We start from the raw sequence: 10898 nt of genomic DNA on the forward strand, positions 1-10898 counted from the left end.
ACATGCAAATGAAATGATGACAATGCTCTGTAAGATTTATTCTGAAGCAGCAATTAATTTATACCTTTATTGACGTATAATTGATATACCAAAAACTGTACATATTTAATATATAAAATGTGATAAGTTTGGTCATATGCTTACATATAAAACCATGACCAAAATTAAAATAACAAAAATATTCGCCACCTTCAAAAGTTTCCTTTTGTCCCTTTTCCTTTTTTTGTGGGAAGAACAATTACATGAGATCTACCCTCTCAATAAACTTTTAAGTTTACAAAACCTTATTGTTAACTATACGCTCTAGGTTGTGCAGTAGATCTCTGGGACTTATTCGTCTTTTTAAAGTGTAACTTCATATCCATTTCCCCTTCCCTTCATGCCTTGGCAACCACCATTGTATTTTCTGCTTCTATAAGTTTAAATATTTTAGATCCCTCATAAAAGCGGATACAGTATTTTCCGTCTGTGACTTATTTGACTAAGCATGTGTCTTCCAGGTTCATCATCTTGTAGCAAATGGTAAAATTTCCAGTTTAAGGCTAATATGCTGTTTTTTGTCTATATCACGTTTGGTTTACCCATTCTGTTGATGGATGCTTGGATTGTTTCCATATCTAGGCTATTGTGAGTAATGATGCAATGAATGTGGGAGTGCAGATCTTTCTTTGAGATCCTAATTTAAACTCTTTTGGATATATGTCCAGGAGTAGGACTGCTGGATCATTTGATAATTCTATTTTTAATTTTTTGAGGAAACTCTCTACTGCTTGCCATAGTGGCTGTACCATTTAACATTCCCACAAACATGTTCCACCCCCTTGGACACTGGAACACATCCGAGGGTTCCAATTTTTGTACATTCTCACCAACATTTGCTGTCTTTTTTTTTATAATAGTCTTCAAAACAGGTGTGAAGTGATATCTCATTGTAGTTTTGATTTGCATTTCCCTTATGATTTAGTGATGCTGAGTACCTTTTAATATACCTGTTGGCTGTTTGTAGGTCTTCTTTGTAGAGATATATATTCAGTTCCCTTGTTCATTTTTAAATTGTATTATTTATTTTATTACAGTTGAGTTGCCGGAGTTCCATATATATTTTAGCAATTAACTTCTTATTAAACAGATGGCTTGCAAATATTTTTTCCCATTCTTTGGGTAGCTTTTTCACTCTGATGATTGTTTCCTTTGCTGTGCTGAAGATATTTGGTTTGATGTAGTTCCACTCGTCAATTTTGGATTTTTTTGTTTGTGTTTTTGGTGTCATTATCTATGAAATTATTGGCAAGACCAATGTCATGAAGCTTTTCTCCTTTTTTTTTTAGGAGTTTTACAGTTTCAGGTCTTACATTTAATTTTTAATCTATTTAGAGTTAATTTTTGTGTGTGCATAAGATAGGGTCCAATGTCATTCTTTTGCATAGGGACATGCAGTTTTCTTAACACCAGTTTTTGAAGAGACTGTCTTTTCCCCCATTGTGTATCCTTGGCACCTTCGTCAAAGATCAGTTGGCCATATATGTGTGAGTTTATTTCTGAGCTGCCTATTCTGTTCCATTGATGTATAGTCTATTTTTATGTCATACCGTACTGTTTGAATTACTGTATTTTGAAATCAGAAAATGCGATGCCTCTAGCTTATTCTTCTTTATCAAGATTGCCTTAGCTATTCTAGGTATTTTATTGTTCCATATAAAATTTCTATTTCTCTAAGAAATGCCATTGGGATTTTGATGGGAATAGCATTGGATTTGTAGATTGCTTTGGATAAAATGAATATTTTAGTAATATTAAGTTTTCCAACTAATGAATGTGGGATGTCTTTCTTATTTTTTTAAATTATACTTTAAGTCCTAGGGTACATGTGCAGAACGTGCAGGTCTGTTGTACATGTATACATGTACCATGTTGATGTGCTGCACTCATTAACTCATCATTTACATTAGGTATTTCTCCTAATGCTATCCCTCCCCCATCCCCCCACCCCACGACAGGCCCCGGTGTGTGATGTTCCCCTTCCTGTGTCCAAGTGTTGTCATTGTTCAATTGCCACCTGTGAGTGAGAATATGCAGTGTTTGATTTTCTGTCCTTGTGATAGTTTGCTGAGAATGATGGTTTCCAGCTTCATCCATGTCCCCACAAAGGACATTAACTCATCGTTTTTTATGGCTGCATAGTATTCCATGGTGTACACATGCCACATTTTCTTAATCCATTCTATCATTAATGGACATTTGGGTTGGTTCCAAGTCTTTGTTATTGTGAATAGTGCCGCAATAAACATACATGTGCATGTGTCTTTATAGTAGCATGATTTGTAATCCTTTGGGTATATACCCAGTAATGGGATGCCTGGATCAAATGGTATTTCTAGTTCTAGATCCTTGTGGAATCGCCACACTGTCTTCCACAATGGTTGAACTAGTTTACACTTGGACGTGGGATGTCTTTCTATTTATTTGTCTCTTCTTTAATTTCTTTCATAAATGTATAATAGTTTTCAGTGTACCAGAAGCAGCAATATATAAGAGAGTATTAAATGAAGCATTATGACCCTATCCTCAAGGAGTTCACCATCTGATGTGGACAATAATTACTTACTTCTATAATCATAGAGGCTATTTTTACTTGAGAAAGTAGTATCAATTGAGACTACTTGCTACAGGTCTATCATTGTTGACTTTGCAGACCCTGGGAACAAGCCTGAGAGCAGTAGTTGTTATGAGGCAGGCACTGTATTTAGGAGGAGAAAAAATAAAGAAATCGGAGATTCAGAATCTAGAGAATTGTCACTTAAGAAGAAGATATTATAGTCCTGCGGATATTAGAAACCATTTAGGAAGACATTAGAGTAGCCAAAAGAAAGCACCGTTTCCCGATCTATTCTAATTTTTTCTGATTAGAAATTTCACTGGGTTCATAGGTTCTTTTCATTCACTTTATAGTGAGTTGGCAGGTTATCCATACCACAAAAAACCCTTATTCTCCAATTAGTACAATTTATAGCTATAATTTTCTACAAAGAGTAAAGTCAGTATCAATAAGCACAGTAACAAAAGAATAAGTAAGGGCAACTGAGAAGCCCAAGCATGGCTGAGTTGGAGAGTGGGAGCTTGGATATGGTAATGAGTTCACTTATGACTATGCTACTTTTTATCTCTGTGATGCCAGAGAGTAGCCCTAGAACCCAGAAAGTTTGGGAGGGCTAAAGAGAGAGGGGGGGGGAAAGAAAAATGGAGGTAGAGGAAGTCATTCAAACAAACATCATGAAACTTGCATTTTCCTCTACAGGACAGGTAGTTCCTGCCCACTTACAGGCATTGAAGAAAGCTATCTACTGTACATTGTTGAGGGAAAGCACCATCTGGTGTTGATGCCCATCAGAATATGAAGACTTGGAGAAAAGATGGGTCACGATGAAGGACCCTCATCAAAAGCTACATTCGTTGGAAATTGAAATTTACTAATGACTTTTCTGAATGCAGCTTTTATATCTTTGTTCCTCAGACTGTAGATTAAGGGGTTCAACATAGGGATGATTACAGTGTAAAAGACAGACACTATCCTGTCTTCCTCTGAGGATTTGTCAGAGTTACTTCTCTGGTACATGAAGGCAAGTGTCCCAAAGAAGAGGACAACAGTGGTGAGGTGGGAGGTACAGGTAGAGAAGGTCTTGGCTCACCCACCTGCCAACTTCACCCTCAAAATGGCTCTGATAATGAGCATGTAGGAGATCAGGATAATCATGACATTGGCTAGGAACACGCATTTTGCAAAAAAGAGAATGACAATCTCAGTTTGTGTCATGTTGCTGCAGGCAAGCTTCAGCAGGGGTGGGAGTTCACAGAAGAAGAAGTTGATCTGATTGTCACCACAGAAGGAGAGGATGAAGGTGCACGTGGTATGCAGAATGGCTCTTGACACCCCACAGATGTAGGCACTGGCCAAAAAGACCCTGCAGGCACCTGGAGTCAGGTCATGTTATAGCGCAGTGGATTGCTAATGGCAACAAAGCTGTCATAGGCCATCACTGACAGCAGGTAACACTCCGTGCCTGCACAGATGGTGATGAAAAAGAACCGCGCAGCACAGCGGCCATAGGAGATAACTGTCTTGTCTGTGGCCAGTGTGGCCAGAATCTGAGGAGTGATTACTGAGTCATAGCAGGCATCCAGGAAGGTAAGGTGGCTCAGGAAGGAGTACATGAGGGTGTGGAGTTGGTCATCCACTTGGATTAGAATAATCATCCCCCCATTCCCCAGAAAAGTGACAAGATAGAAGCTGAGAGACACTAGGAAGAGTGGAACTGCCAGTTCAGGGTGATCTGTGAAGACTACAAGGATGAACTCTGTCACAGTGCTGAGATTTCTTTTGGCCATAGGCTCAATATAGCTGGTTGACCTGAGGAAGAGAATGAAATTGAGATTCCAGAACTAAAGTTCAGTGTCAGATGTTAAGTAAATGTCCCAGCCTCTGCTCAGAGAGAAAAAAAGAATTTACCATCTTAAGAATCCACAACTGGCAGTTACTATGGAGAGCTTTGATCTGTCTTTGCATCCCACCTGAAATTGGACCTTGGTGCAGTTTTTCTTCAAATTCACTTGCTTATTGTCTGGGATGTTTTCTTTAAGACCAGAGAATGTTAGACTATCAAGACTGGAAGGGATCAATATGGGGTCCCTCTGTGCTAGAATAATCCCCCCGAATGTTATCCAACTCAGGTGTGCACCAGGGCTGCCTCTATGTGGCTTCTTAGGCTGTGGCTGCGTGACTCCAGGCAGGGCCATTCATACAGATGTCATGTGAATGGTGCCTCCAGGGTTGTCAGAGGCAGAGCTCTTTATGCGATGGAGGCTTTCTGTCCACTCTACCTTTGGAAAATTCTGCTTGTTGAGAAAGCTAGATTGCTCTTTCTATACCTTCTACACATTAGTATTATGCTTGGCTCTGTGTGTTGGGTAAAACCAACTCTCTTCTAAGACAAATAGTGGTAATGCCCACTTTTATATAGTTTCTTCTTCTCCAAGTCAAACATTCCCAGTTATCCCAACAATTCCTTGTGAGTACTTTCATGAATCTATTTTTGCTCCGTTACGAACCATGTCATCACCTGCCTTGAGTTTCTTTCCTTGAGGGACCATGAAAGACAGTGATTCTGTGAAACCATTAGGTTTACGGAGCCCTTATTCTGTGTTAGACATTTCCGCTTTAATTTAGTGATTCCTCCCAATAATCCTGGAATAGCTGTTATGAGTTTCACTCTTGAAATGTATTATCTGAGGTTCAGGAAGTTAAAGTGACTTGTCAAAGAATAAATTGCAAGTGCTGAAGCCAAGATTTAAACCATTGTGTCATAATAGCAAGACGTTGCTTGTTTTGCTGTCCTACACTGGTCCTTCTTGACAGTACGCCTTCTACTTTAATTGTTACCTCTGTACTCTAGAGGTAGTTCATGAAAAGGGTACATAGTGTTTGGTAGAATCAGTTTTCTATAGAAATCAGATTGATTCTTACCTTTCTGGTAGTGGAAGTTCCTTTGTCAGCTACTGATTGTTCTGGACCGTGATCTCCAGGATGAAGTCCCTGGAGAGTGGGTGGAGGCTCCTCCATCAGCAATTGCAAGACTCACTGGGAGGCTGGTCGGAATCAGGTTTAGGGACTTATTTGTGAAATATGGGGTCCTACCAGCCACAGAACTTCCACAGAATCCTTCAGGGTTGCCTGTTGATTTTGATCCTAGGGATTTCATGGCTCATGAGGCAAACCCTAAGTTCTGGTATTCCAGACTTGGCAAGAATACCAGATTCGCCAAATTCCTAATAATTAACAACTCCACTAATATGTAGAAATTGATGCATATAAAATCTACTGATTAGTGTTAGCATGGGCAAGGACAAACCCTGGTTTCACCTATTGCTCCCACCTCCTCTAGCCTAATGGAGGTGGGTCTAATGGAAACTGAGAATGGAAGGGAGTCCTAGAGTACTGAATTTAAGGAGACGCTCAGGACCTTAAGAGTAGGAGCTTATGCATCTTTCCTCCAGAGCACTGCTTTTACCGTGATTATTCTGTGCTCCAACTGTCTGCTCCTTTCTCATCCTCTGTCAAAGGAGTTTCCTATTGTTTTAAAACCTTCTCTGCTTTCTCATGAATTTGACTTATACATTGCTGTGGCTCATCACCTCATGGAGGTCCATCACCTTTAGTTCTGTTGAAACAGAAAAATTATTTCAGGGTTTCTTAATTCAAATACCTTGAAAAAGAGATTTTGATTTATCCAGCTGCTTTTTTGGAGTGGCCAGTACATAAATTAGAACGTTGAAGGTATGTAGCCAGCCTACATATTAACTCTCTACTGTGTCCAAAGGGACCATATATGACACAAAACATGGCTCATGCTTTCAGCCTGGGTTGCAGTTGGGGCTGACACAGTGGCATCTCTTCTGGACTTGCCCTTATTGTGGCCATGACTCATTTTGGAACTTTCTAGTATAGACGTCTTGAATTGTCACTCCAATCTATTATCCTATTCTATGACTTAATAACTCTTCTTGAGGTAGCATTTTCCATGATTATTTAGCCACAGAGTCCTTTTAGGGAGGGTGGGCATGGAAATTTTCAGGTATGTAATTTATGCTTCAGGACATGCTTGACTAGATGATCTTCCAGGACTCTTTCTGCTGTGCCTGTCTCAGAATCATAAGATTATAAATATGGGCCAGATGTGGTGGCTCACGCCTGTAATCCCAGCATTTTTAGAGGCAGAGGCAGGTGGATCACCTGAGGTCAGATGTTTGAGACCAGCCTGGCCACCATGGTGAAACTCCGTTTCTACTAAAAATACACATGAAAAATTAACCGGGTGTGATGGCCTGTGCCTGTAATCCCAATTACTTGGGAGGCTGAGGCAAGAGAATTTCTTGAACCCAGGAGGTGGAGCTTGCAGTGAGCTGAGGCCACGCCACTGCCCTCTAGCCTAGGTGACAGAGTGAGACTTCGTCTCAAAAAAAAAAAAAAAAAAGATTATAAATATGTTTCTTTGAGGCTCTTAAAAGATTACTTTGATTCAATATGGGAACTAAATAAACCACAGATTCGGATTTCTAAATAATCATATGCTTTACAAACTGATAGCTATATCTCACTACCTATTAGGATTTATGTTGTTATGATTGGCCAACCACAGCACCTTTTTTTCCTAGAAGGGCCATACCTTTTAGTCCAGCCCTGGATATGTCCCATTGGACTTGCATAACTTTGTTTACGTAGCCTGAGAACAGATGCTGTCATACTTTCTCTGATTGACCTCTTTTGTCTAGAGGGATACATTCGGGATACATTCATCTGTCCAGCTTTCTCCTGGAGAGTGGTAGCTACAACTTGCAATGTCTCAACCATGAATGTCAATGATTTTCTCAATGGGAAAACCTACACAATAAGAACATTCCTGGAAACCCCAAGCTTATCCATTAGTTTCTGTGCCCATATATGTCTGATGCCCTACATTTGGATGTGGCATTATGTCAGGCAATCATCTGAGTGACTTGTTTCTCTTTCCAGTGTTTAGGGATCACTCATTGTGCACATGGCTGTCAAGAGTGGGCTTAGCAAATCGTGACACACTGGGAGTGGTAGCTCACTGTGTTCCTCTCAACACTTGTTGAAAATACCCACGATCACCCCCAGAGACCCAGGACTTATGGACACACAGAACCCTAGAGTTGGAAAGGACCTTGGTGATGTGGTTCTGTGGTTTTCTAGCTATGTTCCTCAGCCTCAGCTCTGGAAGAGCTGTCTCAAGGAGACACAGCAGTGGGATGTGAAGGGAAGGCTCAGCAGGTGGGTGCTGCCATTTCAGCCTCAGAATTCTTATAAACAATGAGGTGCTTCATTTCATTTTGCTTAGAAGCAGGGCTCTACTGTTGAAGAAAATTTTAATGCACCTGGTCTACTATATTTTCTTCATTTTGCGAAAGAGAACAATGAAGTCCAGAGAAGTGACTTTCACCCAGTAAGTCAGAAAACATTCCCTCCCAAATCAATCTTGGTGGGACCTCAACACTAGTGTCCCATTTGGTGCCTCAGGAAAGGCAACAGATTCATGAAAGTACAAACCAGAACTAACAAGTCCAGGATGGGACCTTGGGGGTGGGAGTACTGCTGCAGGACAGCCAGGATACTCAGAGGCCAGGAGACGCTTCCCAACTCATGACCCCCCTCATTGTACTCTCTCTTCCTATAACAACCATTTCCACGTTATCTTCTCAAAAGGTTCTTGTTACAAATGGCTTTCTTACAAATATCACCAGTGGGGACAACCTCCTCAGAGCTGGCTAGATCATTCGCAGTCCATGCTTTGAGCAGTTGGTGATGGCGTTGTATAGGGAGGTAATAATATAACTCTGTGCCAACTGTTGTCCCCTGCACTTGACATATTTGTTCCTGATTATAGCCTCTGCAAAGTGTGCCTTTCTGTGTCTGTTTTATGGAAGACAGAACTGAAGGTTGGGGAAGATAAATAACTTGTCTAAAAGGTCACACAGATAAAGTTTAAATTATGTTCAAAAATTGGAAAGCACATTGAATAGTCTGGAATGTATTTTATTTCCAAACATAATATAATTATAGAATTTACATTACTTCATAGGGAAAGAGCTGGTCCTTGTGCTCCTGTGAGGAGCTTATGTGAAGCACTGTTAATATTTCTCCTGTTTCTGAGCAGGTCCAAGGAGAATGAGATTGCTGCTGTGAGAATCTGAAACCCACAAAAAATGCAATCACCAAATCTTCTTCTGGCCAATTTTATGCATATGCTAGAAACCCACCTTTGAACACACCCCAGCAGGTAGCAGGGCCAACAGTGCGCCTAGTTTTACACAGCATTGCTGGGTAAAATTCACAGCCTTGGACCGCATAAGTCCTCCAGGTGCCCAGCTGTTTTGCCTTCTTGCCCAAACAACCCAATTAAGACCATCTTGTTTCTGAATCACTGAGTTTTCTGATCTAATTGTATCCTTGGATTTTATCATTTTATGTACATTACCTAAGATAATGCTTATGTACGAAATTGATAATGATAAATGAAAGAGAGATCTCCCCTTTTCTCTGCAAGTCACTGTGATGATTTACCTGCCCTTAGTGGGGGTTGTGTGAGCCCAGTCTTGCCTGCAAACCATTAATTAATGAGTATGACAGTTCCAACTTCTGGGAGAAGCCTGCTCCCTTCAGTTAGAGCTGACTGCAGGGACATTAAATCCTCCTTTCTCTTCATCTAGGTAGGCAAACATTGGGTCTGGGGATGAAAAGGCTCAGGAGGGTAAGTGGCAGACCCTGAATGACATACTTTCCCATGCTTCTCCGTTGCTCTTTGGGGAATGAGCACTGTCACCTTCATGCCACTTCCTTCAGAGTTAGAAGGAAATGAGGAGATCTATTAGGTTGGTGCAAAAGTAATTGTGGCTTAATACTTTGACACCTTACAGATGAGGAAGCAGACCCAGAGGGGTTGTGTTGTGTGTCTTGCTTGAGGTCACATGGCTTCTCCAATGCCAGCTAGAGGTTGTGTGGGATGGTCAGAGTGATGGTGAAGGCAGTCAGGAGGAGGAAACTGGGACTATCTGGCTGCAATGGGTTTGAGCAGGTTGGTCTCATCTATTAGCCTGGATTCTAGGAAGCCTGGCTGAACTCCTCATAGGCTTACCTGTCCACATGGATTACCTGTCCATACCATTCTGTGCAGAACCTTAAGCACCAGGTGTTCTTCAGTTTAATCACCTGCCTTGTAAATATTCCCTGGGATAAGCATTCAGTTGTACAGGATATTTAACTTTGACATAAGGAAAAACTGCTTTGAGAATTGAAACTTGCAAATAGCTAAAAGAGTAGTTTTAAATATTCTCACCACAAAAATGTTTATCGTAATTAACAATAACATATGTATTGATATACATAAGCACTGTAGAACTACTAAATCAAGTTAATTTACTTGCAATAACAAAAATGTTATTTATTGTGAGACTTTGGGTAAATAATTTAATTTCTCAGGTCTAAAGAAAATAAAGCAATTCCTAATTCAAGAGGATATTGTACAAATTAAATAAAAACAATGAATAAGAAGTAGCCAAGTACTCATCCGGTATATGCATGTTATTAATAATTAGCTTGATTTAGTAGTTCTACAGTGCATACATATATCAAAGCACGACGTTGTACACCACAAGTGTGTACAGTTTTTGTCAATTAAAAATAAAGAAAAGGAAGGCTGCTTTAATGGTGGAAAATCAGTCAAAACAACAGAGCAGGGAAAAGCCATAACTGAGGAGGAGTCTCCTAACTTCCCTTGAATCCCACTATGTTGTTGCCAAGGAAAGAGGGGTGTGTGCCACTGTCTGACATGGGCATAGAATCCATGACTCAGGCTTCCATGCTAGTTTAGGGGTACAATGAGGCTCTGCATATTTATCTGTTTGTATTTTTAAATGAAATATAATACATATACAAGGAAGTGCCTTAAAATGAATACAGTTTAATAAAAAATTTTAAAAACAAATACTCAGGCAATTGCTATCAGACAAAGATAAATAGAATACTTCCTCTCTCCAGAAGTTCCTTTGAGGTTCTCCTCCTTCACAACTCCCCATACTCCTATATCTTGGCTGTGGTTATAATCATTTACTTGTGTGATTTAAAGCTTTGTCATATGTGTATATACCCCTATATTGTGACTTTGTTTAGCCTATTTAAAAAATTATATTGTTTCTAATTACTTTCTTTAATAAGATGAATGTTTCTTTCTCACATAAAAGAAGCCCGAGGATAGGCAGCCCGGGGCCCATAGGGTGGATTAAAAATGTCGTCAGGGACTTAGACTTCTCTTTTTCCTTGCTTTGCTGTT

General features: G+C 40.1%; 1 protein-coding gene and 1 pseudogene across 1 annotated transcript in view; one reads left to right on the forward strand and one right to left on the reverse strand.

Moving 5' to 3' along the window:
• The window catches only part of LOC116468196 (olfactory receptor 9Q1), a 149059-nt gene that overhangs the window by 76738 nt on the left and 61423 nt on the right, over positions 1–10898 (forward strand). The gene's annotated exons all lie outside the window — the stretch shown is intronic.
• On the reverse strand, positions 3416–4383 carry LOC116467859 (olfactory receptor 9I1-like; annotated as a pseudogene).

This window comes from Hylobates moloch, unplaced genomic scaffold (assembly GCF_009828535.3).
Source record: "Hylobates moloch isolate HMO894 unplaced genomic scaffold, HMol_V3 SCAFFOLD_5, whole genome shotgun sequence".
Lineage (NCBI taxonomy): Eukaryota > Metazoa > Chordata > Mammalia > Primates > Hylobatidae > Hylobates > Hylobates moloch.